Source organism: Hirundo rustica, chromosome 2, assembly GCF_015227805.2.
Source record: "Hirundo rustica isolate bHirRus1 chromosome 2, bHirRus1.pri.v3, whole genome shotgun sequence".
In the NCBI taxonomy this organism is placed as follows: Eukaryota; Metazoa; Chordata; class Aves; order Passeriformes; family Hirundinidae; genus Hirundo; species Hirundo rustica.
Window position 1 is genome coordinate 23,011,530 of NC_053451.1, and position 22,093 is coordinate 23,033,622.

The window sequence follows — 22,093 nt, forward strand, 5'->3', positions numbered from 1 at the left end:
CGCCACCTTGCAAAATCAGACCCTCCCTGAGCATTTGGAATTCATTTTGTCAAAACCAGCTTATCATCTCCATAAATTGTCACAAATCCACTCTCTGTTGCAGAGCTAAACATTTCAACATTTTATGCACATTACCAGTTGCACCATCTTTGTTCAATTTATGCCTCATTTAAATAACTTATTACATCAGATATAGGGCTTTTTTTATAGCTCAGTTTTAAGTCTCTTTCTCATACTCTCTTTAAGACTTGTCTAAGTCTTTCAAGATGTTCTTTCAAGCCCTCAGACCAAATTAAAACATCATTCACTGCAGCTTCAGCACTTAGCAGTTTCTCAGAGATCTGGCAAATACACTTTGAAATACCTCAGGAGGAGAAGAAATGCCAAATAATGTCCTCCTTAGCTTACACGTTGACATTTGAAGCATGGATGTCCAAAGTTATGCCTCAAAAGTAGGTGCAGGCATGTAAGCAAGGGATCCTGAATTTTTCTGAGGTGACAAATACCCCATAATAATGTCTTGAGGGATTTACGATATCAATTACTTGGATTTCACCTCCAAGCCTTTCTTACAAACGATGGTTCATATTGTTTTCTAAATTCATGTTCGTGTCTTAACTCAGTTACATCTGCTAACGGGTTTGGATTGTCCTGATTGTAAATAGACAAACAAGTATGTATCTGCTGGGACTGAGATTCACTGTGCCAAACCCTCTTTAAACACTCTTCCTCCCACAAAAAGAAAAAAAGAAGCCAAAACTCCGTAGATTTATAGCACAGAAAATTGTTTCAGCTGAAACCGTTTTCTTGGGGTAGGATTCTTTTGGGTCTAACCCTAAAACTTTGGGTCACCTGAAACATTTAGCAAATTGATGTCAATTTTGCTGAATTATTTTGATTTAAAGAAAAGGAGCCTTGTCTGCGGGGATAAGAAACACCCAACCTCCTGCTTAGTTCTTCCCTATTTTTATGGAAGTGAATTGTCCCAGCATATCTGTCAGACTTAGCAAAGATTATTGTTCGGCTTTCCCCAACCAAGAACACTCAGCGAGTGCATGGGCTGGAGAGAAGCTGTGTTACAGCTTCATGGACAGCCTGGGCTGGTGGAGCCTCTTCCAGCCTATGGAAACATTCAGGACTTTGCCTTTTCCTGCTGGTAAGATGCAGCTTTGCTTTTCCAGTTACCCTCGCCCTCCTGCTAAGAGGGGGACTTGGATATTTTGTCTGTGCTGGCCCTCCAGCTGGGGCTGGGACATGTCTTGGCCACAGCAGGAAGGAAGAGAGTGCCCAGGATCACACATCTGGTTTTACACCTCCTCTCACTTCTCCTGTTTCAAGCAGAAACACATGGCAGGTATCTTTACAAGCAGAGGATATCTGCATCACACCAAGTGCATCTGGATTGCACGTGGAGAGGAGCCCCAGAGTTGCTTCCAAAGGCAGACTTGATGTCTATACTGAAAGCAGTCAGTGGACATGGGAGTGTGGAAGGACCTCGCGTGCTGATCTGCAGGCATCAGCGTGGTTTCCCAGGGGCTGATGGATGAAAAGCACCTAACCCCTGTGATGAAGCTGGGCAGCACAAGACATTCCCAAAGAGGCCGGAGTCATGCTTGTGCCTGTCACACGCTTTTCGTTTTCTCCTTAGTCCACTTGTTAATTATGTGCTGCAGTCACATCTGGGTGCACCAATTGCAATCACAGCTGCTGCAGTGAGAGGCAATCCCAGCAGATCTCACATGTCCTGGAGGTGGAGTTGAAGGTGAGGGAGGTCTTACCTTCAGCCCTGGGCTGCAGGGTCACCTATACCACAATGCCGGCCGCTCTGTCTTTCACACGTGTGAGCACGATGGGAAACGAGGCGTTCCCAGCTGGGAAAAGACAATTTGCTATTCTGAGCTGTACTGCTTGGAGCCCTCTTGTGAAAACAAACCGAGAGAGACGTCCCCGGTCGCTATTGACTAGCACTGCTGGGACAACACTTTAGGCAGCTTTATTTGGTGAGAGGGGGGATGGAGGAAAAAGCCCCAAGTTCTCCTTCCGCCCTGCTCTGCTCCATCGCTGCTGCCCTGGGGTGCATTGTCCTGCTTTGTCCCCGAGAAGCACGCGTGTCCGGTAGCACCGCGGTTATTTTTAGGCGGACTTGGCCAGCATCCATGGTGGTGGTGGCTTTGGTGAGCCGGGAGAAGCAGACTTTTCTCTCTCTGCCTTTCAATGTTTGGAAACAGTGAGGCTGCCAAGGCAGCCTGTCTCCTGCTCTGCACTTCCAGCCTCTGGAAAGTGAGAATGAGCCCTGAAAAGCCTGGCAGGCTGTCCGGGAGAGCCTGCCAGGCAGGCGGCAGCACCCTGCCAACACCAACGGCCCTTTGCTGCCATCAGCCAGGGAAAACTGGGGCAGGGGGATGGAGAAGGGGAAGCGGCAGCGGAGGGAGAGGCTGGAAAATTGCACAGGTCCCTCTTGGGAAGAGCCTTTTCATTTCCTGACTCCGCATTTGTTACGGATGGGAACAGCATGGGAGGCTGGAGAAGGGGGAGGCGGGGAAGGGAGAGGCATCCACTGCAGTCCCTCTGGGATTTCTCATACATGTGTTTAGGACCAGGTCAGCCTTGCTCAGGGGAAGGAGGCTGCTGGCATTGGCCAAGCTTGGAGACCAGAGCAACTTGCAAGTGACCATGCAGATGGCCTGGGCCAGGACACTTGTGGGGCTCCCCCTTGCCTCCTGACACTTGGTTTGGCCATCCCTGGTGAGAAGGGACTAAGACATCCCTAGATGAGAAAGAACGAAGAGGCACGGGACTGCTACACCAAGGGATGCTGCAGACCACGAGCAAGGCTGCGTTATGGGCAGCCCAGCAACTGGATAATGGAGAGGTGTACTATATATCCCTGATGGAACAAAAACCAAGTCTAACACGGTCAGCAGACCACTCAGCCAGGTGACACTGATACTGCTATTTTTGCCCCAGCTACTCAAATCTCACCTCTGAATGAAAACAATTGTTTTCTTGAAAAATGAGCAGGAGGCATGCTTTTCTACCAGAAGCTTTGCAGGTACCCTGCGCCTCAGCAGGAGCAGTTAGGCCCTCAGCAAGGCAGAGATGGCAGCTGGGGCTGAGGGACAAGTCTTTCTGAAATGCTGGCATCTCTTTCACCACAGACTCTTGTCTGAAGCCCACTCCATGGGGCCAGCAGCCTCTCCTCTCCTGGCTGCATGCCACGATAGCAGGTCCAGGGCAGAGCCTGCAGCCCCCTTTTTCTCCCGGAGCCCCTCCATTCCTGGCTCTGAGCCGTGCCACTGCAAAAAAGGCAAAGGACTCCAGCGTCTGAAGGGGAGGGAGGAGGAAAAGAGGAGGTGCAAGTGTGTGCGTGTGTGTGTGTGTTGGGGGGAGATGGAGACATCGGGTAAGAACAGACTAGCTTTCAGAGTTTGCCTAACACCCTCTCCAGCCTCTTACTCAGCATACGCGGGGTCCCATGATCTGAGTAGCAGCCCCTCTCGAGCCATTGTGTGCCTGACCTGCTTAAATAAACGGTGTTATTTTAAGCAAGGGCAGTCGAGCATTTGCCGAGGGTCCTTCTCTTTCTTGCTCCCTTTCTCCCGTCCTCCTTCCCCCCCTTTCCCGCTGCTTCAGTTTCCCCTCCCACCCCACTTTCCTTTACACAGCACGATTAATCCATCAAACCGAATGGGGGGGAGGAGGAGGGGCAATGAGCCCGCACTCCACTGAGCACTGAAGAGGCCCCCATTCATGGGTCAACAAAACCAGGGAGGACTCTTGGACTTAATCAGCCAAGGAGCGCTCCAGCCCTGGAGACAATTAACATCAAAGCGGTGCAGGAGAAAGAGGAGACGGGACAGCCAGGAAGCCTGGAAACCCACATACAAATCCTGATTAAAAAGGGACGGAGGTTAGGGAGGAAGCAGAGAGAGGGAGGATGCTCGGCAGCGTGCGAGAGGAACTGATCCATGTCTGCCTCCAGGAGAGGGAAACTGAGGTGCGAGGAGGAGACAAGACTTGCTTGAGGCCGATGGTGCGGGGCAGCAACGCAGGCTTGCTAAGGCAGGGTCCTGTCTCCTGAATTCTGCTAAAAGCCCCTTGCTGAGGCTGCCCTGGGGTAGGAACCCGCATCCTCAGCAGCTGTGGCACGTATCCCTTACACCAGCTGAAGTTTCATGAATGTCAGTGGGGCCAGGATTAAGAAGCAACATGTGGCTGGGTGTTGCTAGCCTCCCACACCTCATTTTGAAGGTTGTTTCCAACAGTCTTGTCATAGTATTGTCACGATCCACATAATTGAGAAAACTTAATAAAACTTTATTGTTACCTTTGGGCACTACATCAAAGACCGCGTGCACCTAAACATAATAATCATATTTTGCCTTTGGACCAGATGGTCACTTGGCTGCTAATGTAAACTGGCGGTGGTTCCACGCAGTCCTAGGGAGCAGCAGGGGCTCTGTGGCAAGAGCCTGGCACTCAGGCTGCACGGGGAGGGACAGCCAAGCCTGGAAAGTCTCCTTGCACCGGAGCCCGGGGTTTAACTTCAGCTTCCTTTGGAAAGAGAAGCGGCAGATGAAGTTAGAGGTGAAGGAGGAGCAGCTCCTGGCCCTCTGGCTGTGGGCCCCCACACGCACGAGTGCGCTGAACCGGGAAGAAGGGGCTTGCACGCTGCTGAGAGGAAGGGTAATGGCGAAGGAGGCTGCAGGGCAGTTTTCCAAAACTTTTGCTGCACGCTTCCCCCCCTTCATGGGCCTCACTCTGCAGAGATCTTTCCACACCTCAGGAGCACCATGAGGAAATGTTAGGCTGCTAGTGAGCTGTTGCAGTTGCAATTTACCATCTTCTTGTGTTACCATGGGATTATTGAATGGAAAATCAGATCCATGCCACAGCTTGCTAGCACATTCCCTCTTCTCAGCCCCAGACTGTTACGACGTCTCCTCTCCTCTGATCTCTGCAACAGGTAGTGCTGTCACCAGCCTGCAGCTGCAGCTAAGGCTGTGCTGTGGTCTTAGTCTGTGTCAAAGTGTCAGCTATGGTGGGGTTTGCATTACCTCCCCTGCCATCACACTGACAAAACACCATGGAGGTGCCAGAGCCCTCCTGGAGGGGAGCAGGGTCTGTGGGTGCTGTCTCATTAAACTCTGGCATCTCAGGTGTTCAGAGAGCAGAACATACGGTACATGCAGTGACTCCATTTCTCCCGACCGTTCTTGCCTGTTTGAACCAGTAGAAAGTCTGGGACTGGGACTTTCACCTGTGGTGGGAAAGTATAAATTCTTAGAGGTCAAAAGTTGGCACATACCCACTTGATTAAAGTGTGTAGAGTGGAGTGCATGATGTGTCACAATGGTCTTAACTCCTGATTTGGGGGAAGGGGACATTCTGGTTCGTGGCTTTTGAGGAAACTCTTAACAGGTACAATGCCACTGAAGGTTGTGAACAGAGTACAGAGACCTGGAAAAGCTGGGCAAAAACACTGCCAACAGGACCTACCTCTTCTAGTTGAAAGATGACTTCCATATAAAGAATTGCAAGGTGGTCCAACAAAGCACTATGTTTCCATACCAGTATTTACCTTAGAGTACATCACCCACTTCATATTAAGTTTTTCAGTGTGTAAATGTTTGCTCCAACCCTCTGTACACTTGAAGCCCTGATCTACACAAGTGTCACTGTTCAGGGGACAAGCTGACAAGCTTTCCCGGTGCTGATCTATGTAGCTTTGAACAGGGAGCAAATATCCCTGGGTAGAGGGATAGGGCTAAGTGCATCTTTCAAAAAGTGGGGCCCTGAATTATGGGCTTGGGTCAAGAGCAGGGCCTTGGGCTGGTTGCAAGTGGTGCACCAGGTTATCCAGGAGTAAGGGCTCTTTCCAGAGGGGTTGGGGCCGCAGACAGGGTTCAGGTCCCACCACCTCATGAACACATAGGAGAGCAGGTCCATGCAGACATTTATTCCCCACAGCAGAAAGGGGAACTTGGAAGCAGCCCACATTTCACACCACTAAAATTCCATGTCCTGCAGGTTGCTCTGGCAAGGTTTGGCTGCTCTGGCTGGGTTTGGTAGTCACACAGTAGCTCTGCACAGCCGGGTCCACGCCTGGCATTGTTGCCACCATGCGCAGACAGGGGCGGAGGAGGTGAGGGAGCACAGGCACAAGGGACCTGTTCTCAGTGTATCAGTTACATCTTAATTGCAGCTGTCTGGTTGCAAGGAAGAACAGGAAGGGGAGCAGAGAGACAGCCTTGGCTTTTGTTTCATGCACTGAACCTTTGGGCTCCTCTTTCCTTTCTTCCACCCACCCTCTTTTGCTCAGATACAGCCACCCACATGCTCGCACCAACTCACTCATGCTTTTTTGTTTTGTCCTGTCATGGCTCTTCTCCAAGAGCTTGGAGAGTCTCTTGAAAAAAAGGAAAGGGGGAGACAGGGTTGCATGGAGGTAAAACACTATGCAGCATATTCTTTCACCTTCCTCTTCCTCTGCGCTGTCTCCTGAGCATCCCTCCCTTTTCCTCAGCAGGTACCTATGGAAAGTGACACTGTCAACAAACCCCCAGTAGGATCAGCCTTTGGTCTTGCTCAGGCAGCTGGTTCCCATTAAATGTTCTCAATCACGGAGAATTCTTTCTCCCTCATCTGAAATATTTTATTATTGCTTTTCCTTTCTTTCAATTTCCTAAGGAGAAGAGAGGGAATTTGCATGTGTGCGTGCAGTGAACTAAAGAAAAGGAATTTAGGACTCAATCTTATCACTCTCATGTGGAGGGGTATGCATTAACCAGCTGCTGTAACATTTATTCTTTCTTAGAGACTCATTGAAATATTGCTCAGATTTTCATTCCCCCACTGTCTGAGGTGGGGTCCCCAAGGATGAGAAAGTTGCTCTTTCCTGAGCAGGAGCCCCTCCATCTGCCCCACCTTGCTTGGCTGCAACTACAGGAGGCCAAGATTTAAACCGGGCCGGGTTTCCTTCAGTGGAAGTCTGAGAGGTTTCACAGGAGCAGCTGAGATCTGTGGCATTCCCATTTTGCCCAGGTGCCACTGGTTTTGCAGGATAAGAGGAATTACTTTGCCGAACAGTTTGTCAGCACCCTCTCTCCTGAGCTGCCACATGTAAGATCGCTGGGTTTAACACATGTAAGCCCACTGAGAGCTTGGAGACACAGTCCCGGGGAAACACAGCAGGGCTGAGAGATAAAGCATCCCAGGTGCAAGAGAAGACATATCTCTCAATCTTTGCCTAGGGCACCCCAGTCTTACCCCTCTGCCTCGCACAGTGATTCTTTTGGCCAGCAAGTTTTGTCGTTCAAAACCAGACACTGAGCACAGACAAGTGATTTCAAGCCTGAGGCAGCTATTTGCTTGGTGATTCCTCCTTGCCCGTAGCTCCCAGAGCTGTCACTTCTTGCTGTGCAGCTCTTGCATTCCGGGACCTCCCAGAGGTCAGGAGCCACCTGGCTCCAAACCTCAGATCCTGTGTGGGGTGGACCATGACAGGTCGCCAAAGTTTGCCACAGGCTTCAAGCACTATGGAAACATATGGTTTTCACTGGGAGATGCTGAAAAGAGCAGTGGGCTCTAACAAGGACCATGGATTTGGGTGGTGAGTGTAAAAAAAAGGGCTCTGTAAAAAGAGAAGAATGTATATGACTGCATAAACCCACGGTTTTTCTGAGACTGACTCATGGCCTAAACGGCATAGCTGATCCTAGGGCTTGTTGCAGAGCTGCCTCAGCTCCAAATGACAGAATGGGTTATGTAAATTTTCCCTGATTATTGTTCAACCTCTGTAGCCTTTGAAAAGACAAAGAACACATGATGCCCCCTGCTCTCTAATGAGAAAATGCCTGCACTTGGTTTTCCCCTCTGGAATCTCAGCTCTTTCCCTCTGCTGTTTGTTTCTGCCCTGCTGCCTGGCTGTGGCCTGGTGTGATGCCTGCAATCTTCCGCCTGGGACGAGAGACACGTTTCTCCTCACAGCTCATTAGTAGCAACCATCATATCATCTTCAGCCATCTGAGAAAGTATCCTCATCTCCTTGCTTGCTACTGGCTTGCCAACAATCTCCCTGCAGGGCTGGATGGCAAAGGATCCTGCAGCTCTCCTGCCTTAACATGGACACATGAGAAACAAATCAATCCCAAGTGCTTCGCAGTGGGGATGTAGCACTGGGAGGGATCTCCTATTTTACCATGTCTTGGCCCTCGCTATTGTCAGCAATCGCATCGTGCAATCTTCCGCACAAATGCGAAGATCCAAACAAATCTAATAAGTTTTAAGATTCTCCCACTACCCCAATTAGCAGGCTCTTCCAGAACTTGACAGCTCCGAGGCTTAAACCATTCTTCTTATTTCCAGTCTCAATTTATTCCTGGCTGGAGCATGCCCACTTGTTCTCGCGCCAACATTGTTCCAAGGCTTAAATAGCTCTGCTCCCTCCCTGGTGCTTATCCCTCTGATGTGTTTACCAAGAACAATCATATCCATTCTCAGCCTGCATTTCACTGGGCAAAATAAATCAACAGCCTCCTGCCTCCCGATAGGCACTCTCTTCCCCTGACCATGCTGCTCGCCTTTGTCTGCATCCCCTCTCAACGTTTCTCTTTCCAGTGCAAATGGCAAGAAGTGGATACCATTCTCCATCCTGTGCCCTGAATAAGGTCCTGAGCTGCACTCCAGTTTTTGCTGGTGCCCCAGTGGCCAAAGAAAGTGTGAGTGTGGGGATTTTTACAGGCACAAACTGCTTTTCCCAGTGGATTCTGGTCCTGACCCTTGAATGCTGAGTAACATAGTGCCTCATGGCAGTATTTTGACACCACTTAGGAGCCAGCAGCCCCACTCTGCTCTGAAGCTGTCATGCATGCTCTTGGTAAAGCAGAACTGGAAGGATAAAGTTACTCTGGAGGTTTTGACTCATTTGGTGGCACTAGCTGTTGAAGTTGGATCTCTGACTCCCCAGCGTAGCGAGGCACCCTGAGCTGCATCACTGGATGGGCTTAGCAGAAGGTTTTGTTATGTGGTGGTTTTCTTACAGTGCAAGAGGTCCACGTAGGTTTTGTCAGTGATGCTTTCCTGGACACTCAGAATTCCTGTGAGCATAATATTGAGAAGCCCAAATAAATTACCTGAGTGTAAGCATGCTTTTTTCATAATTTATTGTGTATCTCACCACGTCATTTCTCACTTACAAAAAGGGTGCAAAGTGCAGATGACAGATTTTCAGGCTAGGATATGCTGCAGCAGAAAGAAACAAATAGATCTACTTTTCAGTTTAGCCAAACCTGGACTTCAGAAAAAAAAACAATCAGTTTCGGCTCCTCAAAGTATGGGAACTCAGCCATGCTCCTAATTTTCCCTTACTGACAGCTGTCCTTCAGTTTCATTCAGTTCTGTTCTGTAGCTAAAACACCACTTCTATCTTGGTGAAAATCCTGTTTTGACTTTGCTGGGTCCCAGGATCTCAACAGACACATTTTGTATAGAAGCAGCACAGTGGAGTGATTACTCTCTTGATGGATTGGCTCCCTGCTTGAGAAGATGTGACTCTGACAGAGCACCTGTGGCCCAAACGGATCTGGGGTCTTCTCAGCACCAGACAAGTGCTGGTGTTGTACCACAGCATGCTTTGTGTCCTTACAGGGAGGCTGAGGTGTAACAGGGAAAAAATACTCAAAAACTTAAATGGTTTCTTCCCTCCACTAAAGTCTTTTGTTCCTGAAACCAAAGCACAGTAAATCAAGGGGTTCTGCCTTAAATGAACTTCAAGTGCTCTTTATTTTTAAAACAGCAACCCCCAAACCAACCAAATCCCCAAGTCCCCAAAAGGAAGAGGAGGAGGGAAAAGATGGGACCTCAGAGAGGACTCATAAATCACATTGCAATGGACCTTGTTCCTGCATTCAGCCCACCAGGCAAAGCACAGCACCATAATGGGACTGATGGGCCACGTGTGCAAGCACACAGAATGCAGCTGACTTGGAGGAGATGTGCTCTCTCTGGCACATACAACACGTGCTTGGTCCTTGCTGTGGCCTCACTCAGTCCCTCCTGCCAAAAAATAAACAAGCCAGATCAAACCTGTCATGGTCTGGAAGTCTTCAGCTCTCCCTTTATTTTAATGTGGTGCGCACGGTCTTGGTTTCCCAGCATTTAATGCTTTGGCATAGCACTGAAAACCTGTTAATTCTCCACTTCTTGGACTGTGGCTTCCCACCTGGTTATCCAGAGCATGCCTGGACCCCAGGCAGCAAGAAATTGGAAGGAGGGGAAGAAAAGAGCCAGGCATTTCTCCAAAGCCAGACCCTTCCGAGATTTTTCTTGGGGGACTTCCTGCAGAGTTGTCCAGGGGGCCCCAGGAGGGCAGCCCCTGAAGTCCAGAACACCACTGCATGACCCCCCCTGCCCTGAAGCAAGCAGCGAAGGGCTGAGGGAGCATTTGGGCACACAGAGCCAGCGAGGGGCACTGCGGGCTGTGGGGCTGCCCATTCCCAGGTGGATCCAGAGGTACATCAGGCTGTGTGCCCATCTCCTGGGGCACAGGCTGCTGGGTGCTGCCACCACTTTGCCTGCACACCAACTGCAGGCACAAAAGCATGGTCTGCCCCCAAATCCTCAATCCCAAAGCATCCTCATTCACATCTACTCATTTTGAGGCTTCTTCCACAGTTCTCCAAGCAGTCTAAAGGTCACAGATGACAGAAGGTAACAGCTCACGTGTCATCAAGTGGCCATGCCCTCTATCTGGGAACAAGGGAAGTAGGTGGCAGATTAAATTAAAGGCCGAGTTTTTCTGTGGTTTCCCTCAAAAAATAACTTCTCCTATTGCACTCCCAAAGCCTGAAATGCTTCTGTTGTCAGAAATGGCCTCAGGATGTTCACAAGGGTTTTCCTCGGTGTCCTTTGGTGGATACCCACAAGAGGAAGATTGGAAAGAATTCTTGCTAAATCTAAGTCCTAACTGTTCTGCAACAAGCTGCAGAGCAAGTATACTTTTGTTTCCTGTGCACCTGGATACTGACCTGACAGCATCCTAAAGCACTGATGAGTTCAGAGACAGGGACCCCCTTGCCTTTGGCCCCCAGAGGCACAGAAACAGGCAAGTGTGATGCAATTCAGGCATGCCAGCATGGGATATGTTACATTTCTTTCTTCTTCTTCTTTTATTTATTTGTCCTTATTTCAGGAGGAAGGAATCGCTCTCATTGGGACTGTTTTGGCCTTTGTGTAAGGAAAGGGAAAGACAAATAGGGAATTCCAATGGGTTTTGGGGCAGCCAACACCTGGGTGGTGCATTGTGCTTAAAATGGTCTCCAAAAATAACTAGGAGCACAAAAGGGGAAAAATTAATAAGGATAATTAACTGGTTTCCATCTCCAAGTGCTTCGGAGACATGAGCTAATCAGTCTGTAGGCGCATCCAAGCACACACAATGTCTGTAATTAGTTTGCTCTTCTACATCTTTACCCCTTCCCCCATAAGATTGCCCACCAAGATTCCTATCAGACAGAACAGGTCTCTTTCTGCCCTTTCTGCAGAGGCCTGACAGTCTTGCCTCCTCTTCTCAAAATACACTGTCTCTCTTGTCAGTCTGTCTGTCTACTTCCCTCCCCTGCTGGCCATGATCAAATTTCACTAAATGAATCACAGTCTAGTGGAAACTCCCTCCCATCTTTGCCAAGAATTGCAAAGTTGATGAAAATGGGACTCGAAGCCAAAGGCATTTTAGCACAGTGTCTTACCAGTTCCAACCAACTGGGTTCACATTGCAGTTGGTTGCTTCTGGTTGACCTGCTTCCGCTTTCAGCTTGGCACCTTTCCACCTGGAGCATATTTCCCAGGATTATCATGCAGATTACTGGACACTGCAACACACCTCCAGGGCCCTCCTGGCAGCTGCAGGCTTCCTTCCACACCAGTGTTCCCCGGTTTTGGTTTGTTTTTTTTCAGTGAAGAGGACTTGCTGAGACCAAGTGCCCATCTATCCAGATCACTGGTGTGGGTTTAAACATCTTCTCTGTTCCCAGTTATTTGGTGCAGTTCTGCCCTTGAACCTTCCTTCCCTCTCTGACAATTTCATGGCTCTGCTGGTTCTTCATGCTAGACCTTCACGGTCTAGCAGAGCAGGTACCCCCTGACTGACAACTACAAGTCTTCTCCCAGGTGGGACCTGGATTCTTTGTGGAACCCAAGACAATGTTACTTCACTTTTCTCCACCAGTAAAGTGAGTGCAATAAACTCCATTTGGGGAAGACACTGGATTTAATGCTGGAGAGGTAATCTCAAAATAGAGAGGAACCGCTCCCAGTTCTCCTGCGGCTCTCCAGCACACCGAAAGGAGGTTCCCTCATGCCACCCTTAAGCTAACTCCCGAGGACTTAGCAACAACCTTGTTCTCAGGCCTGGGCTGAGATGCTGAAGCAAAGTCTCTTTGTGTTGGTGTCATCCACATGTCCAGAAACAGACCTGCCCTCAGGCAGTTAAGCCTGGTGAGACCTTGAGGAACAGTCTCTAGACATTTATGTGTTGATAGGAAGTTTTCCATCCCTGAGGCTCTGCAGGGAGGTCCCAGGGCTCCCATGCAGGACAGCATGCACAGGTCCCTTTGGGGGTCTCAGAGTGGCTGCAGCTCTGTCTGGCTGCTAGCACAGCCTCCCCAGACCGCAGTGTGGCTGTACAGGAGCAAGAACAACATGTTAAACACAATCTCCTTACTCTCCAGCCCTCAGTTCTCCTTCTTGCCTTTCCACTTCTGCCCCTTGCTTTTTCCATTTGTGGTACCTACTCTTCTATTTCCCCTCCAGGCCTCTTTCTTTCCTTATCCTGCCTCCTATCACCTCCCCAACCCCCTTCCCTCTTGTGTTCTCTCCTCTCCACCTCTGATCCACATCCAATCATCCCAGCTGGCTCCTCTTCTCCTGGAACCCACCAGGAATGTGAGACAGATGCTCTGGATCAACAGGGAGCCACGGCTCAGCATCAGCCCCCAGCTGGCTCCCAGCTCTCGTGTCCCAGCTTCCCATCAGGAGAGCTCAAGTCCTGACCAGACTGGGAAGTGATAAAGCCCAGGTGTGCCTCGCTGGCCCAGTGCAAGGTTAAGCTTTCCCACAGGAGCAGGGAGCAGTACCCCAGCACAGGCCTGGGCCACTGGACAGGAGAAGGCAACGCTCCTCAGCCCTGCCATGCCCCACACGACCACCTAACCTCGGGGGACAACCACACGTCCTTATCAGTATTGGCCCCTTGCTGTGAGGAGGAGGGATCGTTTTCCTTTCTGGGTCTCCCTGCTCTCCCTCTAGCCCTCTGCTCCCTCCTTCCCTCTCTTCCATTTCCTTTGACACTGGTCCCAGGCCCACTGCCAAGTCTCAGATCCATTAGCGAGGTGCCTTGCTGACTGAAGCACAAATCAGGACGGATCCGGGTGCAATTAGCAGCTTCTAGCACCTCATCTGGAAGGCATTAGCTTGGCGTTTGGGGGAGGGGGTTATGGGTTGGGAGGAGAAGAGGGAATGGATATAGATGCCAAACAGAATAAATAAGCTATTTCTACCTCTCCTAGGAACAACCATCCAACAGCAACGCAGACTCACGTGCAATAACCATCTTAAGGGGGACAGTTACTGTACCAAGCTGGTGTGACCCACAGACCTTCCCTCCTGAAGGATGTGGTAATCATGTCCAAAAAGGGACCGAGATGGCATGAAGATATGCACTTAGCCACAGCTTGTGGGTGATATCCCTCCTGGTTCTCCCTCACAAACAAAGGCTTGTGGTTATGGTGTCTGAGTGAACTTGGTCGACTTTGCCTTCCATCTGGTTCCCAGTGCATTAAAATCCCTGATAACATGATGATGTTGCGTCTTGTCTTATGTGTGAAGAGTCGAGACAGACTACCACGTATTAGTTATCACAACCTATTTGTGTGGTAGACAGTTCCCAGATAAAACAGTTCTCATCAAGACCAGGATTCTGTGCAAAATATATTTGCCTTGGGTTTTTTCCACCCAGCACTGTAGATACGTTTTAGGAAAACCTTGGCATTGCTCTCAGCAGAGACTCAAGCCATCCCCTGCTGTCTTGCCAGCTTGCTCCAGGCTACGGCTGGGGTACATGGATGCACAGGAGGCTGTGACTCTTGGGCAATCTCAGTCCCAAACAGCAGGACAGAGCAAACATAAAAGTGCAGCCTTTTGCTCCCACAAGGGTCCTGCTCTTTCACAGGCACAATGATGCTGTCACAGAACACGTCTCTGAGGGATTCCAGTATTACTGACCATTAGAAAAGGTGACTGTCAGAGTGAGAGAACCAAAGTCAGCCTATTCATTACTTTTGCTTTTCCTTTCTGATGGATCTCAGCTTTGGGGAGAAGGCAGGGTGAGAGTGGGGGCTCTGGGGGCTGTCCTGGGTCCCTCTGTGGTGATCAAGCAGTCTGCTGGGACACAGGACCCAGAGGGAGACAGGGGGCAGTGGGTGGCATGTGGCTGGCATGGCTCTGAAACAGTGTGTGTTGAACTGGGAGCATTCCAGGAAAAAACCAAACACCAATCCCAGTCACCTTTTGCAGGAGAGCCCACCAGTCAGCAAAGCAAGGGGACTGGCTTTATTTATTCATCTGTGTATCACCCCCATGCCCACATGCCAGGTCCCCCTTGCCACAGCACGCACACGCCATTCCACTTCCTGGGGCCACCTGCTGATGGCCAGGGGCTGGGGAAGCCAAGGCTTCCTCTGAGCCAGTGATCTCATGTTATTTTCTGTGCAGGCAGCAGCTGGAACTAGCTGGAAACATCTCCAACAGTAATTTTTCCTACACCGGCTGTTGCCAGACGATGGTCTGTGAGGCTCTGCTCATTAATGAGCTCATGGAAAGTGAGCTGCACCTGGGCTCCGGGGCCAGCCATATTCTGGAGATTTCCAGCCCTGAAACTGCGGTGACATAGGTGTGGGAGCGCCTTGTTGAGGGCTGATGAAATATGGTTCAAAGAGTTGGGCACATGTCGTTATATTCCCTGTTCTCTGCTGGTTACCCCCGTAGGTACAAGGTGAAGGTGGTGATGGTTTATCCTGTCAAGAGAATGAAGACTGGCAATGGATGATGCCGGCTTAGGTTAGAAGGACAGTGGCTGGAAGGGACCCTGTGAGTGGTTCTCTCTGGTTTTTTACAAAGAGGCAAAATTGCAAGGCACAAGAGAAAGCCTGCGCCTTCTCCCACCCCATCTATGCCTCCTGCTTGCAAGCTGTGGCCAGAGTCAGGGGCGGTAGAAACTGTGACAGTCATCCCTTCAGCATCCTTGCTCACTGACCCAACGTGACAAGGAGGCAGCCCGGTGGTACTCAGTGTTCCCCAAGAGCAGACACACAATGCCTGGAGGATAGTGTACAGCATGTGGGAGCCTCCTCTAGGTGACAAACACCAGCGAGATGGGAGAGGGGCAGAAAGGAGGGAGCGGATGTGCAATAAAGGGTGCAAGCGCCAAGGTGTTGGGAAGCACACCCGTGCTGTGCCCTGTGAGTGCCACATGAGCGAGCGTCTGCCCTCCCTCTGGCTGTGAGGGCTGTGCCTTGCCTCCATCCTTGGAGGCAGAGGAGGACACCCGTGCACGCTCTGCCGGTCGCTGCCTGCACGTACTCCCTTGTTTTCCTGGCTGAGGCAGAGGGAGAAGGCCTGGTTTCGGTTAAGCCTCGGTCACACAAAGATGCCTTTCCTATTACTCTTTTGTTTTTCCTTCTAAGCAATGTTCCCATTTAACTCTTCCAACTCTCCCCTGTTAGTGTAGCCCGCCTCGCCTGGGGGCCGGCCCAGGTCAGAGATAATTCAGGAACAAAGAGGAGTTGTCGGACCGGGGGGCTGGAAAACCCTCAGCCCTGCCGAGAAGCTTTGGGAACCTCAGCACGTAAGAAGGATAACGCTGTTGAGCAGATCTAAGAGGGCAGGATGAAGGTACTCCAGCGGTGTAGAGCATGGTAGAAATACCTAAAGAGTCAGTCATGGCATTATCATGACTGAATTTGGCACCAAACTTCAAATCCACAGAGGAGGAGTGGGGGAGGCGGAAAAGAAAACATGCAAAGGCCTTTTCAAAACTCAAGACCACAAGAAAAAACTTCCTATAAACAAATCAAATGGAAATATTTTTTTAGTTCTATAAACATTTCCCCTTGAAGCGTTCAACCCAAATATTGCATCACTGTGCTAAGACATAAACAAATCTTGCAGTGAAAGAGATGCGCACCAACAATAGACTGGCCTGTTTGCCTTGTCCAGGCTGCGAGAAGTGCAAAAAACAAACAAACAGGGCACAGAGTGACAAGCAGAAGAGAGATGTTTGAGGCGTACTTGTTTGAATATTCAAGGGACAGAAGAATCACACACCCCACCCCCAAATCCCACTGAGCTTCAATAAGGAAATTCATCTCCTCCTTAGAATATCACAGCTCTGGCAGGTCAAGGACACCAGCCAAACTTGTCTTTCAGAAAGCAAGGTAGCTTCTGATTCTCCCCAAATATATTATTTTTTAAAATATGTTCTCTGACACAAATATCTCTTGGGTAAAGACGTATTTATTTTTGCAGTGATTATAATGGTGGTAGCAAGAACTATGCTGGCCAAGCTGTCCTGTGTTTTACACCAATATTGTACTTCCTATACAAGGAGCCGAGCCAAGCCACACACCTATTGTAAGGTTGTTGCCTTCTGAGAAGTAGTTAGCAGGACTTCAGCAGGAGGCAGGGGTGTAGATCTGGCTTTTAGTTGGTAAAAATCTTTATGGGCACTCTAGGAAGAAGAATTTGGCACCAGATTAGAAAATGTGAAGCACCCCACAAGAAACACACCTCCAAGGAACAGCAGCAAAAGGTGTTGTTGCTCTGTCAGGACTGCCATTTGCTCTATCTTCCTCATGAGCAGGTACCTCTAATCTGGCTCTACCTCCTCCATTTCTCACATTTTTGGAATGCAGTATGACTGTAGGCATCATACCTCTGAAAGCACACAAAGAGATCTGCCTCCAGTCCCTCTTCTTGCTCCTGTGCCAGGGAGAGCACTGTCCCTGTGTGGGAGAGTGGACAAGGACATGCTGAGTGGCAGCGAGGGACACGGTGTATTCACCATGGCACAACTGCGCTCAGCAGTTCTGGTGCTGCCCGGTGTCGTGTTTTTCGAGTTGTAGTACCGTGCTGGGACCAATATTTGGCTCATACCTCAAACAGACACTGTAAGAGCTGCCAGAGACCTACTGGCTTTGTCTCTCTCATCATGAGACACAGGCGAGGAGCTGCACAAGTCACTTGGGTGGGAGGGAATTTCATTCTTGTTCCAGCTCACACAAGAGACACTGCAGAAAGGGCCACCAAAAAAAGCTGCTTAGCAGTTCAGTCTCATGGGAAAGATTCACTACTAAAAAGCTAATATAAATTGAAACCTTTTGGGCAGGTAATCTGGCTCTGTATTCAGCAGAGATGAAACAGAGACACGGTTATCCACGGCTCTTCAGCTGGGATCACACTGCAACAAGCAGACAAAACTACGATTTCTCTGGTGGTTTAACGTCCCCCTTCCACAAGCCCTCCTGGTGCCAAGCCATGCTGTGCATAGTCCTCACACTCAGCAGCCCTGGCCAAGCTGCCTGCAGCACTGCAGGGAACAGCAAACCTTCTGAGACAATTTGATCTGCCTTGACTCTTAACAAAGCCTTCTCCGTGCATGCTTTCTTTGGTCTTGTGAAAATGACCTCAGGTGCTGCTGTGGGAGCTGATTTATGAGGGGAGGCTGACAGAATAAAGGGCCTCACGCTTCTCATGTTACAGTGCATCTAGCTTAGCTGGTGTGAATTGAGACATTTACACCCAGCTAACTGAGGGAGAATTGGGTCCAGACCCAGTCTATCTGTCTGACAACAGAGAGGATTAAAGACCTGCAAATGCTAAGCAGGGGTGGTCCAAAAATATTGGAATCAGAAGTAATGGAATGAAGTATACAAGAGTAAAATTCAAGTTGTAGAGAAAAGATTACAGCTGACATCCATTCCCTAAGCCAAGTGTTCTGCCTTCCACAAGATGCTTCTAGGTATGGCTTACATCAGTCAGAAGAGGGGATTAAATGGGTTTTGAGCTCAGCATGGCCTGGCACACAGGAGGCAGACTGGAATGGGAGTATTTTGAGCACTGGTGTCTTGCAAGACTTCAGAAGGCAGTCTGCAAGTGGATTACAGCATCCTTCTCCAAATTCCCACCCATACTCTCATGCCTCATGCAATATCTAACACATGCAGTCAAATGAAATGGTGACAAATAAAAGCAGCTGGTAGAAATGAAAAATGAAGAATTTCAAAGCTTTGCCTGATTTTTATTTGCCTATAAGCGTTGGCTGCTGCATCGTATCACGCCACGAAAGAATGTGTGGATTTCTTTCTTCCTCCCTGAAAGGTTAGTTTGTTCTTTGGATTAAAAAACGATCAGGAACACTAAGTAATATAACCTTTTAAAGTTCACCTAACCCTTGTTCTCAGAGGCTGTAAATTCCTAAGCATCATAGCCTTGGCATCAGCCGTGATTCTTTCTTCTGGGAGAAGAACTAGTTCCCAAATTTTCGAAGAAATGACTGGTAGGTGCTCTGCTATCCTGCTCTTTAAAATGCAGTAGAAGTGTATTTGTGCACAGCCTGATGAAAAGACAAAGCAGGGTATACATGCCCAGAGGCACGGAGCTGTAAGACCAGCTCCTTCTCTTTTTGCCTTTGCCTGAGTCCCCAGATTGCAGTGGGGTGATGGTAGGCAGTGGACACCATATACAAGTAGAGAGGAGAGTATTAAGACCGTACTGCAGACAGGCAATGCGTAGCGTGCCTGACCAAAAGGAGGGGGACTCATAATGGTTCAAACATCAGTGTCTGCAAGCCTTAACACCAGAGAACTGAAGATACCGAGGAAGATGATATTAAAGGGTCCTATGAAAAATAAGGAACAAATAGTGGGAAGGTGCAGGTTGGTAAAATAACACTGTTGTGAGCGACGTGTCCTCCAAGTTAGACAAGAGCAGTGTCCTTCGGGCTCCCCTAGCAGGGCTAGCCACTGGGACAGAGCAGGGGAAGGTGGGTTTAAGGAGACTGACACCTCTGACATCGGGGGTCAGGAATGTCCTTTGGCCAGATGGTCAGCTGGGGAAAGGGAGGTTATCCCAGGGTGCATCCTCACAACCTAGAGGCTTGCATCAGCCCTCCTCTGGCTTCATGAGCTCTTAGATGACCCCAGGAAGCACCAGCTCACGCCTGGGACCAGGGGCTTCCCCACAGGCTGAGCCCAGAGAAGGACCTGCCAGTGCCGCGGGGGCTTCCCCGTGCTCCCTTTGGTGCCTGGCTGTCTCCAGGCCCTGGCTGCCAGGCTGGGATGTGGGTTAGCAGATTTTTTCCACGCTGTTTCTCCGGGATCCCTGACAGAGCCCATCAGAGCTGCCTTTTATCAGCACTGCACGCCTTAGTGAGCCTGTCATGACTCACACACAATGTGCTCTGTGCCGGATTAATCCGGCTGGCTTTCATGCTCAGGATGTGAGTGAGGGATGGGAGGGGGGCTCTTGGGGGGTACAGGGGCAGATGCAGGGCTAGTGGGGGCTAGGGAGACTGGGGATCCCCAGGCTTTTCACTTCCTGAAGTTAAGGACCTGTTTGAGGGCTGTTGCAGAGGACAGGGAAAGCACAAGCCTTTAAGCAATGAAAAAGAAAGATGGAAAGGCAACAGGTGTGTGGGAAAGTGGTAAGGGATGAGAGATTATAGGTGGATAATAGGTGAATAAATGGACTACAACAAAGAGAGAATGTGATGTAAAGGGAGATCCATGTGCCTTAAAAGGTAAGCTCCTTTGTTGACAGACATGACAGGTAGCTATTTCCCACAGGTGTAATTACCAGGGTCTACACTCCACCTAAAGGGATCTTTTCAGTCTTCAGCATTAACCTGGAACACCTTTAAGATGCCTCCCCATCTTAACTGTTGTTGTCTGTAAACCTGCAACAACCTACTGCAGATTAGGGAATCATAAAAAGTGTCAAATCCTAAACCCAGGGGAGTCTGTACTGATGGGAATAGGATTCCCATCAACTACTGTAGCACCGTGATTCCATGTAGAGTCTCCACAGAGAAAACAAATCTCACGTGAGAAGAAAAAAACTGCTTTTTCCAACAAACCTCTACAAAGTTAAAAATGGATTCCAGGGGGAAAGGATCAGTCAAAGCCACCTAAGTCAACTCCACCAAAAAAAATCTCACACTCTGCCATGATTTCCAGCTGAAAGGGTGCACACCCAGAAAAACCCCCAAACTGATACTTAGAGAGCTGGTAATGCTGCAGTTTTATGTACATACATATAATTTGAATGCATATGCTAAAACATTATATAGATCTCTCCTCCAATTTAAAATTCCCAACATTTACTTGAAATGATCCATTCTACCTAACGCATTTCACCCATGGAAGTCCTATTTTCAGCACCTACTGCCCAAATTCCCATCTCCACTTGGAATGGTGAAATACTTAATAGCACCCCATCCTGTCTATCCACTGTACACGCATCCAGAAGTTTCCAAATAATTTCCCACTCAAGGATGAGAATAAGCTTTCCTTCCACTGAAATCTCACTGTCTCTGGATAAAATACAACACCTATTTAACAGCACAGAGCAGCACTGTCACTGCAAAAGATGACATGCATCGTCTTAGTTTTACATGCTGTCCATCAGGGGAGCATTTCTTACCATTGCTCTGAGATGGATTTGGGCAGTGAACCCAAAGGCAGGATGGCATGTCCTACCTCTTTCTGCACACAAGCAAGTTCATGGTGCTCTTGTATCCAGTCTCAGGACTTCCCCTGTCCAGCGCCGGCAGTGAGGTGTGTGGTCATGATCACAAATGTGGTTATATTGGCTTTCACTGCAAGAGAAGTTTTAAACTGTAGGAGAGTAGTTGCTAAGTTCTGAGGAAGGAAAGCAGGATTCTAGAGGGGTTGGAGGGGTAAGGCTATTTATTATGGGCATTTGTCTGATCTCCTTACTCAAGTAAAAAGTTTTACAATTGCCTTCGATAATTTCCCACTAACAAAACATTTTCTTCAAGACCCTTTCCTTCACTCAGAATGTTCAGTGATGTTGTAAAACACCTGCCAGACACAAGAGGATCTCTCTGACTGCTGATCCCTGAACATTTTAAGACAAGTAAACAAATGGACCTGAACCAAACCTTCTCATAGACTTGGGAGCCCACTAACTCTCCAAATATTTCCTATCAATGACCTGACTACAAACAGAATGGTAGTTCTTTACAACATCCCCTGTGGATATGTGGCATAGAAGAGGCACAGCTGTACCCATATATAACACATTTTATACCAATACATAGCATGTTTTATACCAATATATGTATAACTGCAAAACAAGAGAATGATACCTTTGTAGGGATGTTTCTTTTATACTGTTTCTATCATGTCTGAAACAGGAACAGTACTAGTAAAACTATCTTGCTGCCAACCCCTCTCTCAGAGGCAAAAGCCAGCACTGGTTCACTGTGATTTTTTGATTTCAAAATGTGTATGTTACCCCTTGTGTGTGCATACGTTTGTGCATGAGGGGTAACATATATATTCTGAAATAAAAGAAGCGCCAGTGAACGTACAATATTTCTGTCTGACATTAGGATGAGCTTGTCACAACCAAGTCTATGTCCCTGACTTGCACCCTAGTGGCAAAACTAAGCTAACATCAAGTTGGTTTAGTTTATGCCAGCAGAGATTTCCTAATATAGGCAGGCCCTATCTCTTGTCCTTTCATCCCACCCCCCTCTTTAATTTGGCCCTCTGAGTTCTGATGACTGAATCACTTCCCCCTTTGTTTCTCTGATTTCTTTCCTAATCTTCTGCTCCTGAAAGATGCTTAGTTCCTGAATCCCTATACAAATACACTTTCCTTTCTAAGCTTCTCACCAGCCAAACAAAGTTTTATTTGTTTATTTAATTTGACATGCTGGAGAGAAATGATCCCGTTTCCTATGGATTATCAAAGTAACAAATAGCTTTACAAGAGGGTAAACAAAGTAAAACTC